General features: G+C 32.5%; 1 long non-coding RNA gene across 1 annotated transcript; it reads right to left on the reverse strand.

Annotated features, from left to right (window-relative positions):
* Window positions 1-364: 364 nt before the first annotated feature.
* LOC145331274 (uncharacterized) lies at window positions 365-22,888 on the reverse strand. Its single transcript, XR_013883700.1, has 4 exons — window positions 22,789-22,888; window positions 16,591-16,648; window positions 12,937-13,012; window positions 365-465 (listed from the first exon to the last, which is right to left on the reverse strand). It is a non-coding gene; the product is annotated as an uncharacterized LOC145331274 (long non-coding RNA).

Genomic DNA, 22,888 nt, shown 5'->3' on the forward strand with positions numbered 1-22,888 from the left:
AAACAGCTACAGGAGTTCCTAAATATATAAATATCCAGAATATTTCTAAGAGATATGGACACATGAACAGCTATAGGAGTTCCTAAATATATAAATATCCAGAATATTTCTAAGAGTATGGACACATAAACAGCTACAGGAGTTCCTAAATATATAAATATCCAGAATATTTCTAAGAGATATGGACACATAAACAGCTACAGGAGTTCCTAAATATATAAATATCCAGAATATTTCTAAGAGATAAGTACACATGAACAAGTATAGGAGTTCCTAAATATATAAATATCCAGAATATTTCTAAGAGATAAGTACACATGAACAAGTATAGGAGTTCCTAAATATATAATTATCCAGAATATTTCTAAGAGATAAGTACACATGAACAAGTATAGGAGTTCCTAAATATATAAATATCCAGAATATTTCTAAGAGATAAGTACACATGAACAAGTATAGGAGTTCCTAAATATATAATTATCCAGAATATTTCTAAGAGATAAGTACACATGAACAGCTATAGGAGTTCCTAAATATATAATTATCCAGAATATTTCTAAGAGTATGGACACATAAACAGCTATAGGAGTTCCTAAATATATAAATATCCAGAATATTTCTAAGAGTATAGACACATAAACAGCTACAGGAGTTCCTAAATATATAAATATCCAGAATATTTCTAAGAGATATGGACACATGAACAGCTATAGGAGTTCCTAAATATATAAATATCCAGAATATTTCTAAGAGATATGGACACATAAACAGCTATAGGAGTTCCTTAATATATAAATATCCAGAATATTTCTAAGAGATATGGACACATAAACAGCTACAGGAGTTCCTAAATATATAAATATCCAGAATATTTCTAAGAGATATGGACACATGAACAGCTATAGGAGTTCCTAAATATATAAATATCCAGAATATTTCTAAGAGATATGGACACATAAACAGCTACAGGAGTTCCTAAATATATAAATATCCAGAATATTTCTAAGAGATATGGACACATAAACAGCTATAGGAGTTCCTAAATATATAAATATCCAGAATATTTCTAAGAGATATGGACACATAAACAGCTATAGGAGTTCCTAAATATATAAATATCCAGAATATTTCTAAGAGATATGGACACACAAACAGCTATAGGAGTTCCTAAAGATTAAATCATCGTGAACCGATAGGATAAAAATATCAATAATACAAAGTAGAACGATGTCTGTCTGTTTGTTTGTCTGTCTGTTTGTATGTCTGTTTGTCTGTCTGTTTGTTTGTAGCGAAGGATCTATCTTGCTAAACGCTGAACCGATCGGGTTCTCCTTTACAGGGTAGCTTCAGGTCCTGGAAAGGTTTATAACTATTTTCTTGAGGGGTGGGACACCCCCAACCCCCCTAAAAAAATTCCCCCCAAAAATTTTTCTTTTCTTTTTAAAACTAAAATTAAAATATTGGGTGGTGGACAACCCCCCCCCCCCTCCAATAAAAAAAAAATCCCCCCCCCCCCCCAAATAAAATCTTTTTTTTTACATCTTATTTCAAATCTTAAATACGAAAATTTGGTTTGATAAAACCTCTTGGGGCCTAAGCCCCTAGAGGCTAGGGGCGAAACCCCTAGTTCTATGATATAAAGAAGTAATGTTTTTATTGTCAGAAATAAAATACCTCGGAAACTCTTCGTTAAAATTATTGTACTTAATAAATGTCTTTAGTTGGTTTTAGAACATTTTACAAACATCCTTCGCCCTCCCCTACAGTGTTTAATATACTAAAAGCAAATTTTGATAAATAGCATTGAAAATAATAATGAAAACATGACAAGCCCATTTTGTTCCGAATTTGTATCACTTTTGAAAAGTGCGACTCCAGTTACGTCATATTTTTCTTTCCCGAAAAAGTGAAGGGGGAAAGAAAAAAAAGGGAAGGGGGGAAGAAAAAAGAGATGAGAGAAAAGGGGGTTTTCCCCATCTCTTTTGAAGAGATTTTCTTCCCCCCTTCCCTTTTTCGGGAAAGAAAAATATGACGTAACTGGAATCGCACTTTTCAAAAGTGATACAAATAAGCAAATATAATGGACTGACTGAAGGACATAGATAGTTAAACATAAGATGCTCTGTGGTCATCAAAATCTGGAAAAATTTATATTTAAATCATCTCAGACAAGCACATTTTCAACCGTAGAAAATTAACTTAGCCTAGACTCTAAGAGCACTGGCTAGTGATTTCATTAGACAGACGGACAGACTGTTTGGCATTTTGAATAGTAGAATAGCTTCGCTAAGAAACTTATAAGAAAAAAAACCCAGTTTGTTAGTCCCGAGGAGGAAAATTGTCATGATGCTATACATGATTTTTCAGTATAGTAGAGAACCGCTTAAAACGAGCGGATATTAATCGGTTTTGAAGCCATACTGGAAAAATACTATTACCGTGAATATGACATGTACTGTTATAATTTTGTTATTTTGCCATGCTTCTTATTTTTATTATGAATATAATTATTCTTGCTTAGAAATAATAGAAATACACACATATACATTTTTAAATATCATTAATTTCATTTTTTCAATTTATTTTATATTTTAAACCTGACATGCCATAAATTTTCTAAGTTTTAAACAAAACTTTTCTTCACTGTGGACTATTTTACATGTGTCCGATTAAAACTTTTTATATTGATTCCTGTTATAGTTAGGTACAATTAACAACCCTATAATAATTGCTAGAAATTCTATATATTCTGTTTAATCATGCTAATTTTTTTAGTCTTTATTTCATAAATTTTACAAGATCATTATCCTAATTTATAAAAGTGATTCCTATTACAATACGTCGGTATAATAATTCAGTTTTTCTGTCAGCTACTAAAAACATTAATATTTTTAAAAAAAATGTTCTAATTTCTATTCATAATGTTGTAATAGTTATTTCTCGCATCGTACTATAAACAGCTTTCCGCGGATATAGAATGTACAGTACAATTATAAGATTAAAACCATTTTTTTAGCCCCCGAGGTGCCGTAGGCACGGGCTAAAAAACTGGTTTTAATCTTATGATTGTACATTTTATATTCGTAGAAAGCTGAATATAATACGATGCTAGACATAGTTTTTTCGTATGGATGAGAACCGGTTTCTATCCACCGGATTCGAATGAATACATGAATAGTTATTTCTTTCATCGTATTATAAACCGCTTTCCGCGGATATAGATCATAAGATTAAAACCAGTTTTTTTAGCCCCGCGGTGCCGAAGGCACGGGCTAAAAAAACTGTTTTAATCTTATGATTGTACATTTTTATATTCGTAGAAAGCGGTTTATAATAAGATGCTAGACATAGTTATTTCGTATGGATGAGAACTGGTTCCTATCCACCGGATTCGAATAAATACGAGAAAAAAATTGACGCTTTATAACCTTTTTACACAAAAAATTTGCTGAATGTATTTTAATTAGTTTTTAATGATCCTTAAACAAACACTCAAAACTGTATTCAAAATTGAATAGTGTGGAATAAATAAAACAAGCGTTTTATTAATCACTAGCGGCTTCGCCCCTAGCCTCCAGGGGATTTGCCCCAAGAGGTGATAAAAAAAAATTAAGACGAAATTCGTTAAAGGACCAAGGAAATCTTAAGCAAAAAAAAGAAAAAAAAATAGGGGGGGATTTTTTTGTTTTTGGGGGGTTGGGGGTGTCCCACCCTCCAAGAAAATAGCTTAAAACCACCACAGGACCAACAGGTATATACCCTGAAGAGTAGAATCCGATCGGTTCAGTGGTTACCGAGATCTTAAGGGACAGACAGACAGACAGACGGACAGACAGACATCGTTCTACTTTGTATTATAGATAAATTTTTTTATAAGTACTATAAAAAGCTTAAACATTTTGCACTAATGGATTATTTTTCTTTCATCGAATCAAAGGAGAAAAGCTGTATATGAAACTGAATTTAAGAGTAGCTGTGTGCACTAATAATTGAATTATTCTTCATTGAAGAGTAATTATACTAGAAAAGAAATTATAACAACCATGCTTATTAATTGCTACATTTAAAAATGACTCTTCGAGAGAGAGGGATTGGATCGGATAAACGTAGTTTATCAACCCTAAATTGTAAACTAATAATCCTTTAATTACAAGACATTTATCTAAAATTCTCGGATCAACCGCAGTTCACGGTAAAATATTCCTGGTAACGAATATTTCCAAAAATCTATGAACTTTAAAGGCTGCTAGCTGCCAAACGGCTGAACGTACAGATCTTAACCGTACACCATTTTAGGCGGCATAAGAAGGCCTACAAATAATCTGGAATAGCCAAGATCCAATGATGCACAGGGAAAGCTTCACTAAAGAAAAAACGCGTAAAATAGGTCTTTTTCGCGCATTTCTCTGCACTCCGAGATAATTATGCATAATTGATTTATGGCTATTCCAGATTATTTGTACGCCTTCTTATGCCGCTTAAAACAGTGTGCGGGCATGATCTGTACGTTCAGCCGTTTGGCAGCTAGCAGCCTTTAACATTTATAGATTTTTGGAAATATTCGTTACCAGGAATATAATACCGTGAATTGCAGTTGATCCAAAGTCTCCTTTTTGAGCCAATACATTTCCCCAAACTACAACTATAAACTTCATGCATGTTACATATAAGCAAAAGGTACCATTTTGAAGTAATACTTGTACAGTAAATAAATAAGTATATGATAAATCTTAATTAATGTCTTCTTGACTACAACAAAGCTTTTGATGCATTCCACTGTACAACATCATACTCAGAGAGGGAAATAGATTTATAAAAACTTGGATATTACACCTGATTATCATGTACTCTATTAAAGTGAAATTTGTAGCTGGCTAAAATAATGATCCCCTATCCACCTTCTTTACCTAATACCCTCCTCCACCATTTAGATAAACGAACTGACCAATAATTAAAATCCATGTTAGCAACCTAAATTGACGACAATTTTTATCTTGTCATAATATCCACGTATATTCTACATCCATTTGGAGGGAGGGGACATTGGACTGTAAATTAAACTGATAACCAAAGTTTAATTGTCATGTTATTTTATTCGTAGGTTTAAAATATTGGATACTTTAATTGAATATTGTTTAGTTATTTCTAAACTTATAATATCCAAGTTTTTAATCCAGTAATTAAAATCTACAGAAAGGGTAAATTTTGTTCATCATCAATTGGGATGTGCATTTTATCGTCCATTGTCTTATCCCTCAAAATCAATTCATTATACTAGATGTAAAAGATATCAACTATGCCTCAACATAACGTTAGAATAAAAAGTTTACGTAATTTTTGAAAGCCGTATCAAGAAGAATCATAAGAGAAGAACTAATTAATACTCGGATAGAATAATTATTAATGTTAGATTCTTTAAAATTTTGACACTATTTTAAAATCAGACACTTTTTAACTACGCAAGATCAAAAAGAAGCTTCTTTTATTAGCAAACACAATAGTATAACAATAACTAGATTTAAAAAGAAAGAGACAGAGGAACACCTTACTGTTTTAACCTACAGGAGGAGGATTTTATGAATTATTCAGATGACAAAAATATTCTTTATTTTCTTCTCTTCGTACTAGACAATTATGTAATATTATGCATACTTTTACCAGCGAAGCAACTTCTCAATTCACCTCTATTATTTATGGCGTTATTACTTTTGGGTATAGTCCTTTCCATGACATCGCTCCATATGGGGCGATGATTTTAATTGATCGCCTCTTATGACATGGGGCGATGTATTGGCTCCTTGAAAGGAGCGATTTATTTTCCAACTGAATTTAAAACCGGTTTTAAGCCACTAAAAAATTATATGTATATCTTACACGAAAATTGTAATTAAATTTATATTATTAAACCCTGTTCATTTGTCATTTTACTATCCATGGGAAACTGTCGATAAAATGCAGAACTATGACAATATATAACAAATAGGTGCTTTTACTTAAAGTATCGGTTGAGCATTGATAAACCCCGCATCTTTAAAATTAATTGAAAAAAAAACAAATAATATTCATTACCATCTACCTTTGGTAACTGCCAAAAATTTTATGTATAAAAAGGTTTCAGAAAAAAAATAAAGTTTATCAATAATTTTATAGCGTTGCTGTACTTGGAAAGCGTCATTCTTGTATTATGATAAATATCTTAGTTGTGGTATAATATTTTTTTTCTTATTCAATACCTTTTATACATAAAAATACTTCCCTACTCGTTTTACATTTTTATTTTATTTTATTTATTCCATTATTATCCTTATACTAAAGTAACAGGATGTCTATTTGTGTGTCTGTGTGTCTGTTTGTTTGTACCGAAGGATCTCGCTATTTTCTTGGGGGGTTGGGACACTCTCAAAACCCAAAAAATGAAAAATACCCCCCCCCCCAAAAAAAAAATTAATTTTTTTAAATAAAATTAAAAATAAAACAAATTTTCCAGCCCCCAATAAAATTTTTTTTACTTTTTTTAAAAAGTCTAAAATAAGAAATTGGGTTATTAAATTCGACTCCCCCCTCCTCAAGTGCCACTAAAAAATTATATATATTTTATATCAAACTTTACACGAAAATTTAAGTTAAATTTCTATGATTAAACTAGAGCCTCTAGGGGGCGTAGCCGCTAGTAAAGTTATATAATGCAATGAAATGTTTAATCCTGTGCAAAAATGCGCGTCTCGTTTTTGCACGGCAGCATGTAGTTTAGGCCTTAGAATATTTTAATGTTAAAAAAAACCAACAGACAAATTGAGTTACATAGAAGGTACTCAGTTGTCAGGGTAATCTTCACAAGTAATACTAGAAGTATAGTTTACACAAGAGCCGTTTAAATCTATGGAAAACTTGACAGATGAACAAATCAATTGGGTTCAGTGACCCATTTCAAACAACACAAAAAATCTTCGAAACTTATTAACATAGAACAGACTGACCTACCATTGATCAATTAAAATGTATATTGGCCTGCCATTGCATTGGTAATCTTTTCGTGTATTGGCCTATAATTGGTCATTTGTATTGTTTGACGTCTTTATTTATTGGAACTATAAAGATTCGACAGATATCTAGTTAAAGAGTAACAGAACGGCTACAAAAACAAGAATAACAAAGTAGCATAGCTCATAAATATCAAAGTGAAAACAGCGGTTAATCATATGTAAGAAAAAGTTAGCATACCAGACAGACATTAAGAGTTATTGAGTAAATTCCTATTTTATTATTGAAGCAAAGTTCCTGCTGACGGAAATTTGGGATTATATAAAAGCTTTGCTACTAAAAAAGGTCAGGTTTATTTAAAAGTTGTGTGGACTTAATACAAGTTTTGTTTTCTCAAAACAGTTTTTTTCTTGTTTACTTTACACAAAAAGTAATATTTCTCATGAGAGAGTAAAATTGAAAGAAAATATTAAGAGTACAGGAACATGCCATGACAATTTAGGAAGATAAAAATGATTTTAGGTAGACAGAAAAATACACTATTACCAAAAGATTTCTCATTTTAAACTTTTGAATCCCCCAAAATTATAGTTTTTTAATGGCCGTTAACTGTGAGTCAGTCAAACTATTGTTTGATATACATTAGTTATAGAGTGGCAGAGCATTATGAGAGTCAGAATAATGGTTAGTTCGATTTCTACTAAAAACAAATTAAAACAAGGATGACAACATCCATAAGTAGCGAAGCTAAAAAATTATGAATAGACATCTGGGGAAAATGTATGATTGTCTTTTGAAGCATTAAGCAAATAAGAAAAACTTTAAAATTAAAATTTGTTTTAGCACCCCCAACCAATAGTAAGTCTTTATAAAACTTAATCAAAATATGTAGAGTAATGACTATTTTAATCACTAAAAATTCCACCCGTTTACCTTGAACTTTAAAAACTAGGAATCTATCTAGCACCCCAACCAATAAGGGTATCGTAATAAAACTTGATGGAAATATGTAGAGTTTAAACTTATTTAATCCCTGAAAATTTCAGCAGTCTATCTTGTATAGGGATCGAAAAAATGAAAACCTAAAAATCTAGGAATCGATCTAGCACCCCAACCAATAAAAGTATCTTAATAAAACTTGATGGAAATATGTAGAATTTGAAATTATTTAATCCCTGAAAATTCCAGCCATTCATCTTGAACGGGAATCGAGAAAATTACAAAAACGTAAAAATCTAGGAATCGATCTAGCAACCCAATTAATAGACAGACGGACAAAACAATGTATAGATTAGATGCGCATATGTCATAGTAATCTTCACTAAAAATTTCAGCTGTCTATCTCTAATAGGAGCCGAGAAAATCACGTTTCCCCCATAGCGTGACTGACTGACGGACGGACGGACAGGCAGACAGACAAAGTGAATTATAGAGTAGGCTTGCTTCTAAAAATATGAATTTAAACTATTAATAAAACTCTTATGTTAGATATGGCGAAATTCTTTGGCTTGTAAACAGGCACAACCATAACATTTTAAGAAAGAACAGTTTTATTTTATTCTTTATGGGGTTCTAGAGAGAGAGAGAGAGAGGACACAATGGGCTGTATAATACACTAGTCCCCAAAGTTGTATAATAACGTTTTCCTATTCATTGGCTGAACAACTTTGGGGACTTTAATGAATTTTGATTAGTTGGTTAATTAAGTTAAGTGTTAAAATTTCAACAACTAATTTTAAGGGTAATTTTGTGTATAATCATTAGGGATTAACATCAATTTATCGGCTATTGTCTTATGCCTTTAGATCCCAGAGAAAGATATGATAAGATGGAATTTCAAATTTATAATTCAATGGACAATTCCTGCATCCTCGATCAAAACAAAATATTGGGTTCAAGAACAAATTTTAAAGGTACACTATAAATTATAATTTAAACATGAAGTGTATTAAAAAATACCTGTCAATAAAAATAAAACAATAGAGAGAGATAGAGAGAGATTTTGAGAGTGAGAGAGTGAGAGAGAGCGAGAGAGAGAGAGAGAGAGAGAGAGAGAGAGAGAGAGAGAGAGAGAGAGAGAGAGAGAGAGAGAGAGAGAGAGAGAGAAAGAGAGAAAGAGAGAAAGAGAGAAAGAGAGAAAGAGAAAGAGAGAAAGAGAGAGAGAGAGAGAGAGAGGGAGAGAGAGAGAGAGAGAGAGAGAGAGAGAGAGAGAGAGAGAGAGAGAGAGAGAGTAAGCGAGATAGATAGATAGATAGAGAGAGAGTGAGAGAGAGAGAGAGAAAGAGAGAGATAGAGAGAAAAGGAGAGAGAAAGAGAGAGAGAGAGAGAGAAAGAGAGAGAAAGAGAGAGAGAGAGAGACAAAGTGAGAGAGAGAGAGAGAGAGAGAGAGAGAGACAAAGTGAGAGAGTACCAATTTTATCTGACCACATCCTTAATAGTAACAGGATCTGTGTCTGTCTGTACTAAAAGATATCACTAACCACTGAACCGATATGGTTCTCCTTTACAATGTATGTAGCTTCTCATAAGTAATAGGAAGGATTATAACTATTTTGGAGAAGGGTAACATTACTCTCCCAAGAGATATCGTCTGCTGAAAAAAATAACCCCCCCCCCCCCATACTTAAAATAAATTTTTTTGATAGTTAATGACTTAATAATAAAAATGAGATAATGCAAAAAAGTGAAATAGATAAAATTATAAAAAAAGATAATTTGTCCAATAATAGAGCTGTCAACGCCAAAAGTTTATTTGCAAAATCATATTGCTTTATCTCTAGCTTTATGGCAGTGGTTGGTGTATCCAGGCTCCCTCCCCTTCCCCCTTATTCATAAATTTCTGTTTTGAATAAATCTGATTTCTTTTACTTTGATAGAAAAAATTCAACAAGGGAAGGTATTTTTTGGTAGTAGTTCAAAAAAAGCCTAAAATAATAAATAATAAAATCTAAGCATAGTAGCTAAAATGATAGGCTAGATATTATGGTTTATCCAGACGAACGGAAAGATATCTTACTATTAAAAATTATACTAGAGGCGTCTGTGTTGTATATAAAGTTTAAGATGGTATAGAAAATTTAAATTGATTTATTTAAAACAGATAAAACTTCGTACGGGTATGACTTAATCATTAGGATATATAAGAAGGAATTTTAATGTTAGAGGGAGATTTGAAATCTGCATCAAATTTTGAGGATTTTTTTTTATAAAATCTTTTTTTGTATAATTTTTTATCTAAAAGCGGAAATACAATTTAAGTTCATAAATTTTGACTAATAGGATAGGTGGATTAGAAACTACCTGCGCTCTAATTGGTTGAATAATGTGCGACAATTAAGCTTCTCCAATCAAAGCGCAGATAATTTTCAATCCACCAATCACAGATGTCAAAATTAATTAACTTGAATTGTATTTCCGCTTTAGATAAAGAATTATACAAAAAACGAATTTTATAAAAAAATCCTTAAAATTTGATGCAGATTTCAAATATCCCTCTAACATTAAAAGTCTTTCCAACTTATATATCTTATTAATCATACTTAAGCTCTGACGTTTTCAATGATCCTCACTATTTTGTAGGGAGGCAGGTATGGGGACATAGACTGTAAATAAAACTGGTTCCAAGGGTTTGTGAACCACCAGTTCACACTTTTATTTGCTTTAAATATTGAATATTGATTGATTGGTAACAACTAGCAGTGTTTTCAACAAAGCCCAAATTGTGTTAAAATTGTGTCACAAATGATCCATGGGACGTAATAAAAATGAGGGATTATCCATCCCTTTTTTAGGGATTTTCTTTTCCACTTCTCCTCTCATCTCCCTCATTTTATTACATCACATGGATCATTTTAACACAATTTTGGCTTTGTCGTGTTTTCAACCAATAATTTTAATAGTAGGAGGGGTAATTTTGTTTACAAGCATGATTGGGGACTTATATCATTGTCTTATCCCTTACCATCCATGCTTTTGTGTCAGACAAATCTTATACCTTTCTATTTAAACATCAAAGACTAACCTATAAATAAAACCGATTTATCAAAATTACAAAATTGGAAACAATTTTATAAAGCATTTTCAAGCTTATGCTTAAACAACAAGGATAACATCCATTTGTAACGAAACAAGAGATATAGAATAACTGGGGTGTGGATATTATACATCTCTCTATTTAGTAATGATTACCTTTAGGAGCAGGTGGTGGGGTGTGGATATTATACATCTCTCTATCTAGTCATGTTTACCTTTAGGAGCAGGTGGTGGGGTGTGGATATTATACATCTCTCTATCTAGTAATGATTACCTTTAGGAGCAGGTGGTGGGGCGTGGATATTATACATCTCTCTATTTAGTAATGATTACCTTTAGGAGCAGGTGGTGGGGTGTGGATATTATACATCTCTCTATTTAGTAATGATTACCTTTAGGAGCAGGTGGTGGGGTGTGGATATTATACATCTCTTTATCTAGTAATGATTACCTTTAGGAGCAGGTGGTGGGGTGTGGATATTATACATCTCTCTATTTAGTAATGATTACCTTTAGGAGCAGGTGGTGGGGTGTGGATATTATACATCTCTCTATTTAGTCAGAAGTGATTACCTTTAGGAGCAGGTGGTGGGGTGTGGATATTATACATCTTTCTATTTAGTCAGTAATGATTACCTTTAGGAGCAGGTGGTGGGGTGTGGATATTATACATCTCTTTATCTAGTAATGATTACCTTTAGGAGCAGGTGGTGGGGTGTGGATATTATACATCTCTCTATTTAGTAATGATTACCTTTAGGAGCAGGTGGTGGGGTGTGGATATTATACACCTCTCTATCTAGTCAGTAATGATTACCTTTAGGTGCAGGTGGTGGTTTGTGGATATTATACATCTCTCTATTTAGTAATGATTACCTTTAGGAGCAGGTGGTGGGGTGTGGATATTATACATCTCTCTATTTAGTCAGAAGTGATTACCTTTAGGAGCAGGTGGTGGGGTGTGGATATTATACATCTTTCTATTTAGTCAGTAATGATTACCTTTAGGAGCAGGTGGTGGGGTGTGGATATTATACATCTCTCTATTTAGTCAGGAATGATTACCTTTAGGAGCAGGTGGTGGGGTGTGGATATTATACATCTCTCTATCTAGTCAGTAATGATTACCTTTAGGAGCAGGTGGTGGGGTGTGGATATTATACATCTCTCTATTTAGTCAGGAATGATTACCTTTAGGAGCAGGTGGTGGGGTGTGGATATTATACATCTCTCTATCTAGTCAGTAATGATTACCTTTAGGAGCAGGTGGTGGGTTGTGGATATTATACATCTCTCTATCTAGTAATGATTACCTTTAGGAGCAGGTGGTGGGGTGTGGATATTATACATCTCTCTATTTAGTCAGGAATGATTACCTTTAGGAGCAGGTGGTGGGGTATGGATATTATACATCTCTCTATCTAGTAATGATTACCTTTAGGAGCAAGTGGTGGGGTGTGGATATTATACATCTCTCTATCTAGTAATGATTACCTTTAGGAGCAGGTGGTGGGGTGTGGATATTATGCATCTCTCTATTTAGTCAGGAATGATTACCTTTAGGAGTAGGTGGTGGGGTGTGGATATTATACATCTCTCTATTCAGTCAGGAATGATTACCTTTAGGAGCAGGTGGTGGGGTGTGGATATTATACATCTCTCTATCTAGTAATGATTACCTTTAGGAGCAGGTGGTGGGGTGTGGATATTATACATCTCTCTATCTAGTATAGATTACCTTTAGGAGCAGGTGGTGGGGTGTGGATATTATACATCTCTCTATCTAGTAATGATTACCTTTAGGAGCAGGTGGTGGGGTGTGGATATTATAAATCTATCTATCTAGTCAGTAATGATTACCTTTAGGAGCAGGTGGTGAGGTGTGGATATTATACATCTCTCTATTTAGTCAGGAATGATTACCTTTAGGAGCAGGTGGTGGGGTGTGGATATTATACATCTCTCTATCTTCTATCACTCCCAATTTCTTCAAGCCATTCTACAAAAATAAAAAAAACCATTATTTTATCCTATTATTTAAAGTAGTAAAGTTTTTTTGGTCTGAAGCTTAAGATTTCAGTAATTACAGAACTGATTAAGTTATTCTTTCAAGGGAAGCTTTATATATTACATGGGAAGGTTTTAGGATATTTTGTTTTTAGATTCAAGCCTCAGGATGGTTTTAGTTTTTTTGCCCTCTTCAAATACAGAGCACCTGTGTGCCAGAGGCGCAGTAATAGTATTTTTTATCTTCTTGTTCATAACTCTAAGCAAAATTACATTTCTTCACTAAAATGAAAATACTTGAATTTTGGAGAATTTCTTACAAAAATTCTCAAGATGCGAGCATAAGAATGCTAAGAAATTTATATCTAAAAAGCACAGCATTTTTTTTGTAGCGAAGCTACTCGATAATTATTTGTGTCTGTCTATCCTTAATTCTATGATTATAATTTTGATGTTCATTGTCAATAAACTATAGATAGCTATAAAATTTCTTAGCTTTTAAAATCCATTTTTGAACGAGGAAGTTTCTGATAAAAATACATAAGTCATTAAATTTTCCTACTATTGAATACTATTAATAAAACTGTTGATATAAAAAAACAATTTAAACCATGATAAAAGGTTGATAGAGTTACAAAGATTGAATCAAAGTTTAGTTTAAATGCAAAAAAGAAAAACATTTTTTCCTTATTATTTGCAATTTAAAGTAATATGATATCTGTATGTTTATGTTTATGAAGCTTAAGAATTCAAAATCCGCTGGGCCAATTGGATGTTGCTTTTCATGGAGTCTAGTTTTAAGCTATTTTCCTGTGGTTTGAGCCACCTCACTACTCCGCCAAAGTGTCTCACAAGTTTTTCTCTCTTTATTTCAAAAAAATTAGGGGTAACGTAATAAGCTATAAAATTTTACTGCTTATGATAAGTAAGTTGTCCTTGTTTGTTTAATGCATGTTAATACTAGGTAAACAGCTACAGAAATTTTTTTCTGGTAAAAAATTGAAGACAATTTAATATGATTACAATTAAGGGTTTCAGCCTTTCATAATCAGTTACTTCTGATTTTTTCGCCATATACAGACAAATTCATTGAGCTTAAATGGGCTAACAAGTATTATACACCCCCTAGAGGCCTCTCGAGGCACTTGAGGAGGGGGCGTTGTATTCGATAATCCATTTTTTTATTATAGATTTAAAAAGATAAATATAAAAAGAAAATTTAAATTTTAGTTTTTACAAACAATAAAAAATATTTTTTTTCTGGGGAGGTAGTATTTTGTTTCTAGGGGCCATTTCTTTTGGGAAGGTGTTGGTACCCTCCTCAAAAATAGTTATTAACCTTCCCAGGACCTAAGAGAGCTACAGTGTAAAGAGGCACTAAACCGGTTCAGCGGTTAGCGAGATCCTTCTGTGCAAACAGATAAACATTCTGTTACTTTATCATAATAGAGAATATCTATCCACATCCCAGCTGTGTAAATATTGGATAGGTTAGTTTACTGGACAAATACCTGGGTATTCTCTTGTAAAATATCTTTATATACCAGTAACCAGGGATCAGAGGGGACAAGCCAATGGCCGATAGCTTGATGTACATCCCTAATGATGATACACAAAATTACCTCTTTCTGTACAATTACACTTAGTGGTTCAGTGGTCAAAATTCACCAAAGTCCCCAAAGTTGTTAACCAACGAATAAGAGAACATTATTATAAAACTATGTTGGCTAGTGTAATTAACAGCTCATTGTCCCCTACCCTTCTGATATATTGTAACAGTAACTATAATAGCGCAGCTACTCTATAACTGGGGTTTGTCCGTACGTTACCCTGCAGCTATGTAAGATAAGTGCATTAATAATATTATTTGAACTAGTATTGTTTTTAGTATGTCTGATAAGATCTCGATAACCACTTGGTTCTCCATTTTATGTAAGCTTCACATGGATAATATGGTGTTTTAGGCTATTTTATTTCTAAATCAGAGTCTTGGGGTGGTTTTAGGTATTTTTTCGAATCAGTTGTTTGTCTTTAGAACGTTTTGCTACGTAATTATAATTTTTAAATAGCTGTATTTGGTTTAGATATACACTAAAATAAGATCTAATGGTGCATTTTTTTCGAATTTGTTCCCATCAAGTTGGTTGTATTTGTATTTTTTTAGGGGGGGGGGGGAGGGGTTAGCCCCCTTAATTGCTTCTGAATTACCCCCTTTTGCAAAAGCCTGTGCACGTCCTGTGCTATATATATGTATGCATTACTATAAGCTAAAATATTTTAGCTTTGCAAATTCCTAATCCCCTCTTATCCAAACAGGGAGAGGATAACAGGAGATAAAACTATCATATTTTAGTTGGGGCTATTTGCTATTGTCGATAAGTTTATGTTTGACTTATTCTACAGAAACGCTACAAGATTCGAAGTTTAACCTCCACTTTTTATTTTTAAAGAAAAAGTAAAATAATTTTAGGTGTTTAATTTTTTTTGCAGGGGAATTTTGGGGAAACTTCTGGGACTATCTCCAAAAACATAAAAAGCCTACCCTGGATCTGTGACAAGCTGAAATTTAAAGAATAACCATATCAATTAACCAATAAAATCAGACACATATTGGAGAGAGATAAACAGACAGACTTTCTGTTACTTTCATATAATGATTATATAGCTTTATAAATATATCTATCCATCACCTTTTGTAAAAAAAATGAATGCTAAATGATTTAATGAATACACACTTAATTACAGTCAGACTGCTAAGGACAGGAAAATTAAGCAATATTTCTATAGAATGAAAATAAAATATAATAAACAAGGATGACAACATCCATAAAAGCGAAGCACTGAAACGGTAGGACAAACGGACATTAACACTTGTATAGTGAACAATCAGAATATAAATGTGTAAGAGTCGAAGCAAAATTGTGAGTAACTTTGTTGAAAAACTGCTTGATACAGGATAATGTTTATAGACATACTTACATTTTTAGGACCTGATTATAGAGTTGCTTCGTTTATAACATTATACATCTTTGTTCCAGGAATCAAATACCAAAAATCAGATCAATCGGATTATTAGATCACATAAAAATTTGTTGTTAAAAAAGTAAAAAAATCAACATGCTTAAAATGGACGTAAGGACATTCTGGTAATGATAATAGAGTTGCTACGCTTTCTAAATCGTACCTAACTATTAAATGAATCACCATGCAAAGTTTAAAATCGATTTGAACATACCTAAATTAATGAAAAAGCTATCCGTCTCGGACGGACGTACGTACAGACCGACCATAATTATAGAAAAGCTTCGCTTTTAAAAATAAAATGTAACAAAAAAATAGGTCTGTTTTTTAATTGAAATTCAAGAGTCGGAGGGTTGCTTGCATAAAAAATGACGAAGATAGTGACAATAACTATTACCTTATTTGCCATTCAGTTTATCTTTATCAGGCAGGGAGCGAGCATTGAATGAAATTATTCTCGTACCCAAACTATTGTTAGCATTATTTGAGAGCTGGTTCAAACTAGCAGTGTTCAAACTTTTCAACCAAAGAAATTAATAAATATTTTACCTGTACAGGATCTGTAATAATATTTGTTGTGTACTGTCTTTCTGGTAACAGCTTCTCACTAAAATATAATATAGTAAATTCTAGATATAACTGCATGACAATTGTCTGGAAAGCATACAAATGCATTAGCTGAACCATGATATCTTAATTTTAATATCTTTTGCATGACAATTTTAGGACAACTGCCATTATTTGTTACGCGGCAATTTAAATTTATTTTGTTCAAAGTTTAAAGAAAAAAAATGTGTTACAACAGTGGATATATTATTACTTGGATCTTACACCAATTTTTTTTGTGATCTAATAAAGTGAAACAAGCAGCTGGCTAAATTAACAATTCTTCCCTTCCACTCCTTCATCCCCTCCCCTTCTACTAGATGAACTGACTGACCCATAAATTTGTTTCATGTTAGCAAGCTAAATTGAAGACAATCAATTGTTATAACTGTAAAATATGGTATAATAATAGGATAGATATAATAATCTTACTCTTTTAAATACCATTTAATGTTTTATTTTTGCCGACAACTTAAAGATACTAATAGTAGACATCAGTTCGTAGAGTTTGAGTGTAAGATTCTAAACCTAATTAAAATACAAAGCGCCTTTTCAAATATTAATATAAAAGCTTTCCTGAAAATTTAAAATTACATGCAGTGGGGGTTATGCGTTTATTCCCATAAACATGAGCGATAAATTTAAGATGTATCTTTTTAGGCTAATTGAATCAAATGCTTTGCCTAAATCAGAAAATTTGCAAATCAAAATATTATTACTTGGATGTTGCACCAGATTTTTATGTAATAAAGAAATACTCGCAAATATCCCCCATCCACCTCCTTTACCCCATCCCCTTCCCTCCTAATGGATGAATGAACTGGCCAATAAATGAGGACCATATTACAAAAGTAAATTTAGCTTTTTGTGGGCTGAAATGTAAGGTTCTCCGCTTTAGTGTAAATTGATACACTGAAATCCACACCATAAAGAATATTCAAAAAGTTTTGCTTCAAGTTCAAAAATTTAACATGATATAAATGTCATACACTTAATTTCAGACTAACTGCTTTATTGTATCGTAGCTACTCTATAATTCCTATAATACCTTATTATTGGTGCGCTACTTATTAAGATGAGTGACCTTGATAGTGGCGAAGGTACTCTATAACTTTGGTCTGTCCGTCGTCTATTTGTATGACTAAATTCTAAAAAAGTTACTGCAGCTTTGAAAAAAGTTAAATAAAAAGGTCAATCTTTTTTATTTATTATATCCAATTAATAAAAATCGGTCTTATTTAAGCATTTTAGCTTGCGCCTTGACTGCTTTTTTGCTTTTTTTTTAAAAATCTTCTTCTAGGCTAGCCAATTTTTGTGACGGGTTCCTCTGATTAATTATTATATTTATGTTTTACCTTTTTCGTCTTTATTGGAATATGTATATTTTTTTAGAATTAAAATGTATAGTGTATAGTGTGTAGTTTTGCAAGAGAAAATTTTGAAAATTTTTTCCTTTACCCATAAACCAAAATCGATAGGGTGGTAGTTAGTTTTAGAGAGGTGTATCCCCAATCCACGACACTTTATTTGTCAGGGGGGGGGATACCCCCCCCCCCTTGATCGCCTCTCTTCTTAGTTTGTAAATCTAATGTTGCTTGTTTCATCTAAACGGTGCTCTACTTATGCACAAAGTTGACCTTGATTCTAAATGAATATGTACAAGTTTGTTTTTCTAAAGAAAACTTTTAAAATGAAATTTTGTTATCAATTCTTTTCATTTTAGTTTCAACTTTGATGTGATAAAGTTAAACTTAACTTTTTTGTATTGTTATTCCCAGGGAGGGAGAGGATAATGATTGATAGAATTATGTTCCCTTAAATATCCTATTATATAAAGAAGTAAGCGTAAATTGTCTGTCCCGAAGGATCTCGCTAACCGCTGAACCGATATAGTTTTCCTTTACAGTGAAAAATTAAAAATACCCCCCCCAAATTTTTTTTTTTTTAATTTAACTAAAATTAAAAATAATAGAGGGGGCATCCCCCCCCCCAAAAAAAAAAATAATTTACACCAACCCAAAATTTTTTTTTAATTTGTTAACTAAAATTAAAAATGATAGGGGGGATGGCATCCCCCCCCCAAAAAAAATTACACCTTCAAAAATATTTTTAAAAATTTTTCTTTTGAAATATAAAATAAGAAATTGGGTTATCAAATTCGACTCCCCCATCTCAAGTGCCCCTAGAGGCCTCTAGGGGCGTAGCCGCTAGTTATAAATAAATCTACATATGTATATCATTGGAGAAAGAAGTTTTGGAAAGGGCATTAGAATATTAAATAATCTTCTCCAGTTTGGCTTCAACACCGATAAATATCCGCTGGATTAGAACCGGTTTCTCAGTCATACGAATTCAACTTATAATATACATACATATAAAAACAAAAATCATATGATTAATACCAGTTATTTTAGTCCCCCCTCTGGGGCTAATAAAAGGGGTTTTAATAATGTTGATAATGATTTATTTTGAAATTCGTAGAAAGCTGTCTATAATACGTAGCGATAATCAACTATTATAACAACTTCATTCATTTTCACACGAATCCGCCACTGATACTCCCCCCTCCCGGTTTATTTTCAAACAATTTGAAAATAGGGGGGGGGGGAAGGGGGGAAGTGGTCTTTTTTCGTTTGTTTGTTTATGACTTTAGGTCAGGTTAGTTTATGTAATGTTGGGTAAGTTATAGCCCAACAAGCTTAAGTCGCACCAGGAATAGGCCTGCAGGGGTTAGGCATAGGAAAATATATTCCTAAAAAAGATGGATGGATGAGTGATCAAGTAGTCAATTGTGGTAAAGCACCAATTAATCTAATAAATCTTTAGTATAATCATTATGGGATTTTTTTTATAGTCTTTAAATTTTTATACCCCTCCTCCCGAAAAAACTATGACCATGGCCACAGCGCCCAGCCCCTAGCCTTCCTAGCCGCAGGCACTCGGCCCCCTAGTCAAATAACTTAAACTAACCTAATTGTTTAAAATTGTTGTCTGGGGGGGGGGGGGGTATAATAATTTTCAAAATTAAAAAAAAAATTCTGAGAGATAACGCCTGATATCATATTATGGTTAGGCTTTTCTTCTTGCACTTCTTATGGACATTATTGGCCCTGCTGCTGAATTCAAATACATTCATTGAATTTATATCAATGCAAAGAAAAACGTACTTAGGCTATTTTTCAATCTAAGGAAGTATTGGTGGCACAGTACCTTATACAGTTAGAAAACAACATAAACCTTCCCTTCAACGACCCAAGTTATTTTGTCATTTTAAAAAAATGTAACTGGATTAATATATGATACGTAATTTAAAGGTCTCGAAATCGTCTGATTCAAGGTTCTTGAGTATATTTTTTTGCTATTTTACAGTGCCACTTTGGGGGTAAACTCCCTAAAGCCTTATGGGTTGAGTTCCTCATTTTAGGTTAGGTTAGAACCCAGTATAGTAAGAGCTTCTATTGGGCTTGAAAACTCTCAAATAAGAAGGAATAGAAAAAGATTAACTGCCAAAATGAGGTATTGTATATAAAGATTTTAAAGAAAGGTCAACAAGAACCACAAAAGCGGAGCTTTTGACTGTATGTACAGAAAGGAACGTTTATACAACTGAGATTATTAAATTATCATACAATAATAATAATGGATTTTAAATTAAATCATAAATAAATAAAAAAAGTATTATAGTATATTTTTGTAAATAGTATTCAATTCTAGTTTTATGTTGTAAAACTGGCCTAAATGTGCTTTATGTCATACAATCAGCAAATGTTTTAATTGATGTTAAATTTATTTTTTTAGCTTTAGGAAACTGTTTCTGGCGTATTGACGCCAGGGATCTAAAGGAAAAAGACAATGGCCGATAAATTAATGTATGTCTCCAATGTTAGTACACTAAATCAACCATTTTGTAGATTACAATCAGTGGTTGAAACGTTTGGACACTCATCTTACTGAACCAAACAATCATAATTTAAGAAAAGTCCCACAAGTTATTAAACTAAAGAATAAGAAAACATAAATTAAAAAACTTTGGGGACTAGTGTAATAAACAGCCTATTATCCCTGCTCTTTCTGTATTGACGCACTGACTATAAAAAATTGAAAGGTTTCGCTTTGAAAAAGTGTATTTGCACAAAATAGAATATTTTTTTTCCCCAAATGGATAAAGTTCATTTTTTATTCTCATGTATCCGGACTTCACGGGGTGAGTAAATACTTTTTGGGAAACAAGGACGATTTTGTCCATTTCTTGAGGCTATATTGATTAGGTGCTGGTGACCCAAGGGATCTAAGGGGATAGGACAATGGCCGATAAATTGATGAACATCTCTAACGCTGATTCACAAACTACCCTTTTTGTAGATTGTAATTATCTGTTGAATAAAAATTTAATAAAAGTCCCCAATTTTTTAAAACCAACGAATAAGAAAATTTTATCATAAAACTTTTGGGCTAGTGTAATATAGAGCCCAATGTTCCCTCCCTCCCTGTGGGACAATGGGCGATAAATTCACTTTTTTTCCATTGGTTATTTCACTTAAGAGGATTGAGGTACTTTCCCCAAAAAATGGTTATAAACCTTCCCTCTACCTATAAGAAGCTTCACTGTAAAGGAGAACCATAAAGGTACAATGGTTAGGAAGATAGTAAACTACAGAAATATAGTCAAACATCATGTTACTTTTAAATGACGATTATTTGTTGCTATAGAAAAATAAATAGAAAAAGAAACGGGGTATTTGTTACTACAAAGTACTTTAGTCAGGACTCGACAGGCGCGCGTCAGCCGCGACTAAGGCTCAATTTTAAACCTGTTTAGATGCTTTTAATATCGTTTTTTTCATTTTGAGTAAGGTTCAGATAATAGATGATTTTAAAAGATGTTGAGACAGGCGGCTAACAAGCCCTTTTGTAATTTAAATTTGTATGATCTTTGTAATTTTATGTGTAATTAATCCCTTTTCATTTTAAAATCTAAATAATTAATAGCTTTGCCCTGTTCTATTATATATTTTTAAGTATATTCATCCCTTTCTAGAAAGATTTAGGCTAAAAAATCATTTTACATTTCAGTTAAAATTGAAAACCTAAAAAATGAGAAAAATATTCGGAGATTTTTTTTGTCCATTTCTGACTTCATGTAAACATGTTTTTCGCGAATAAATAATGGTGCTATTCATTTTTAAGGTAAGGAGACAACAATGAACTATAAATAAATCTTCTCCTCAGACTTTATTGAATATTTATTGCTATAGGTCATCCAAAAATAGTAGTTACAGTACAAGAATTATAACATAAAGAAGCAGCTTAAGTGCCTACTAGAAATAAGATCATACAATTCAAATGACCAATGATAGGCTAGTATACATTGAACTGACCATTAATAAAATGTATACTGGCCTATCAAAGGCCATTTGTATTTTATGAGGTCATTTTTTAAGGCACTATGAGCTGCTTTAAATATAAAATAATATTCGCCAAACTTTCTTCTCATTATTTATGATCTACCAAAGGAAAATTTTTTTATTTCATGATTTGTGACTTTTTAAAGGTTTCGTGATATTTTGTCGGTTTATGTTTCGTTATTTAGCAAGTTCTCGGTACGCGGTAGCTGCCTAATGTACGGCAGTTCAGCTGTGAACACTGGTTAAGGAAAAAAGAGCGACTTATCTAACTCTGCAGCTTAAAATGTTTTTTGGATCTAGTGCACTTCACGGTTAAAATGTCCCTGGTAACAATTTTCACCAAAAATCTATGAACTTTAAAGGCTGCTAGCTGCCAAACTGCTAAACGTACATGTCATACACGCACGCGGCATAAGAAAGTCTATAATTAATCAGGAATAGCCAAGATCCACTGATGCACAAGGAAAGCTTCACCGAAAAAAAATACGTAAGATAAGCTTTTTTCGCGCATTTACTTTAACTGCGAAATAAATATACAATATTGAGTAATGACTATTCCAGATTATTTGTAGAACTGCACTAGAACCGTTTTTTTTTAAAGATTGTTTAGCTAGCTATGGCATTTTTTCGCCAAAATAATGCCCAATTCTAAAAGGTGACGTGATGGGACTAATATGGACAAACATACTACAGACTACAATTATAGAGTAGCTGCGCTACTAAACAATATCCAAACCTGTTAACAGTGGCTAATACAAAGAGACAAACAATCATCTCACTAATCATTTTCATTTTATCTTCTTATTTTTTCTCACTTATTATTCAGGCATTTCTCT

This window comes from Acartia tonsa, chromosome 11 (assembly GCF_053477335.1).
Source record: "Acartia tonsa isolate MP-2025a chromosome 11, ASM5347733v1, whole genome shotgun sequence".
NCBI lineage: Eukaryota > Metazoa > Arthropoda > Copepoda > Calanoida > Acartiidae > Acartia > Acartia tonsa.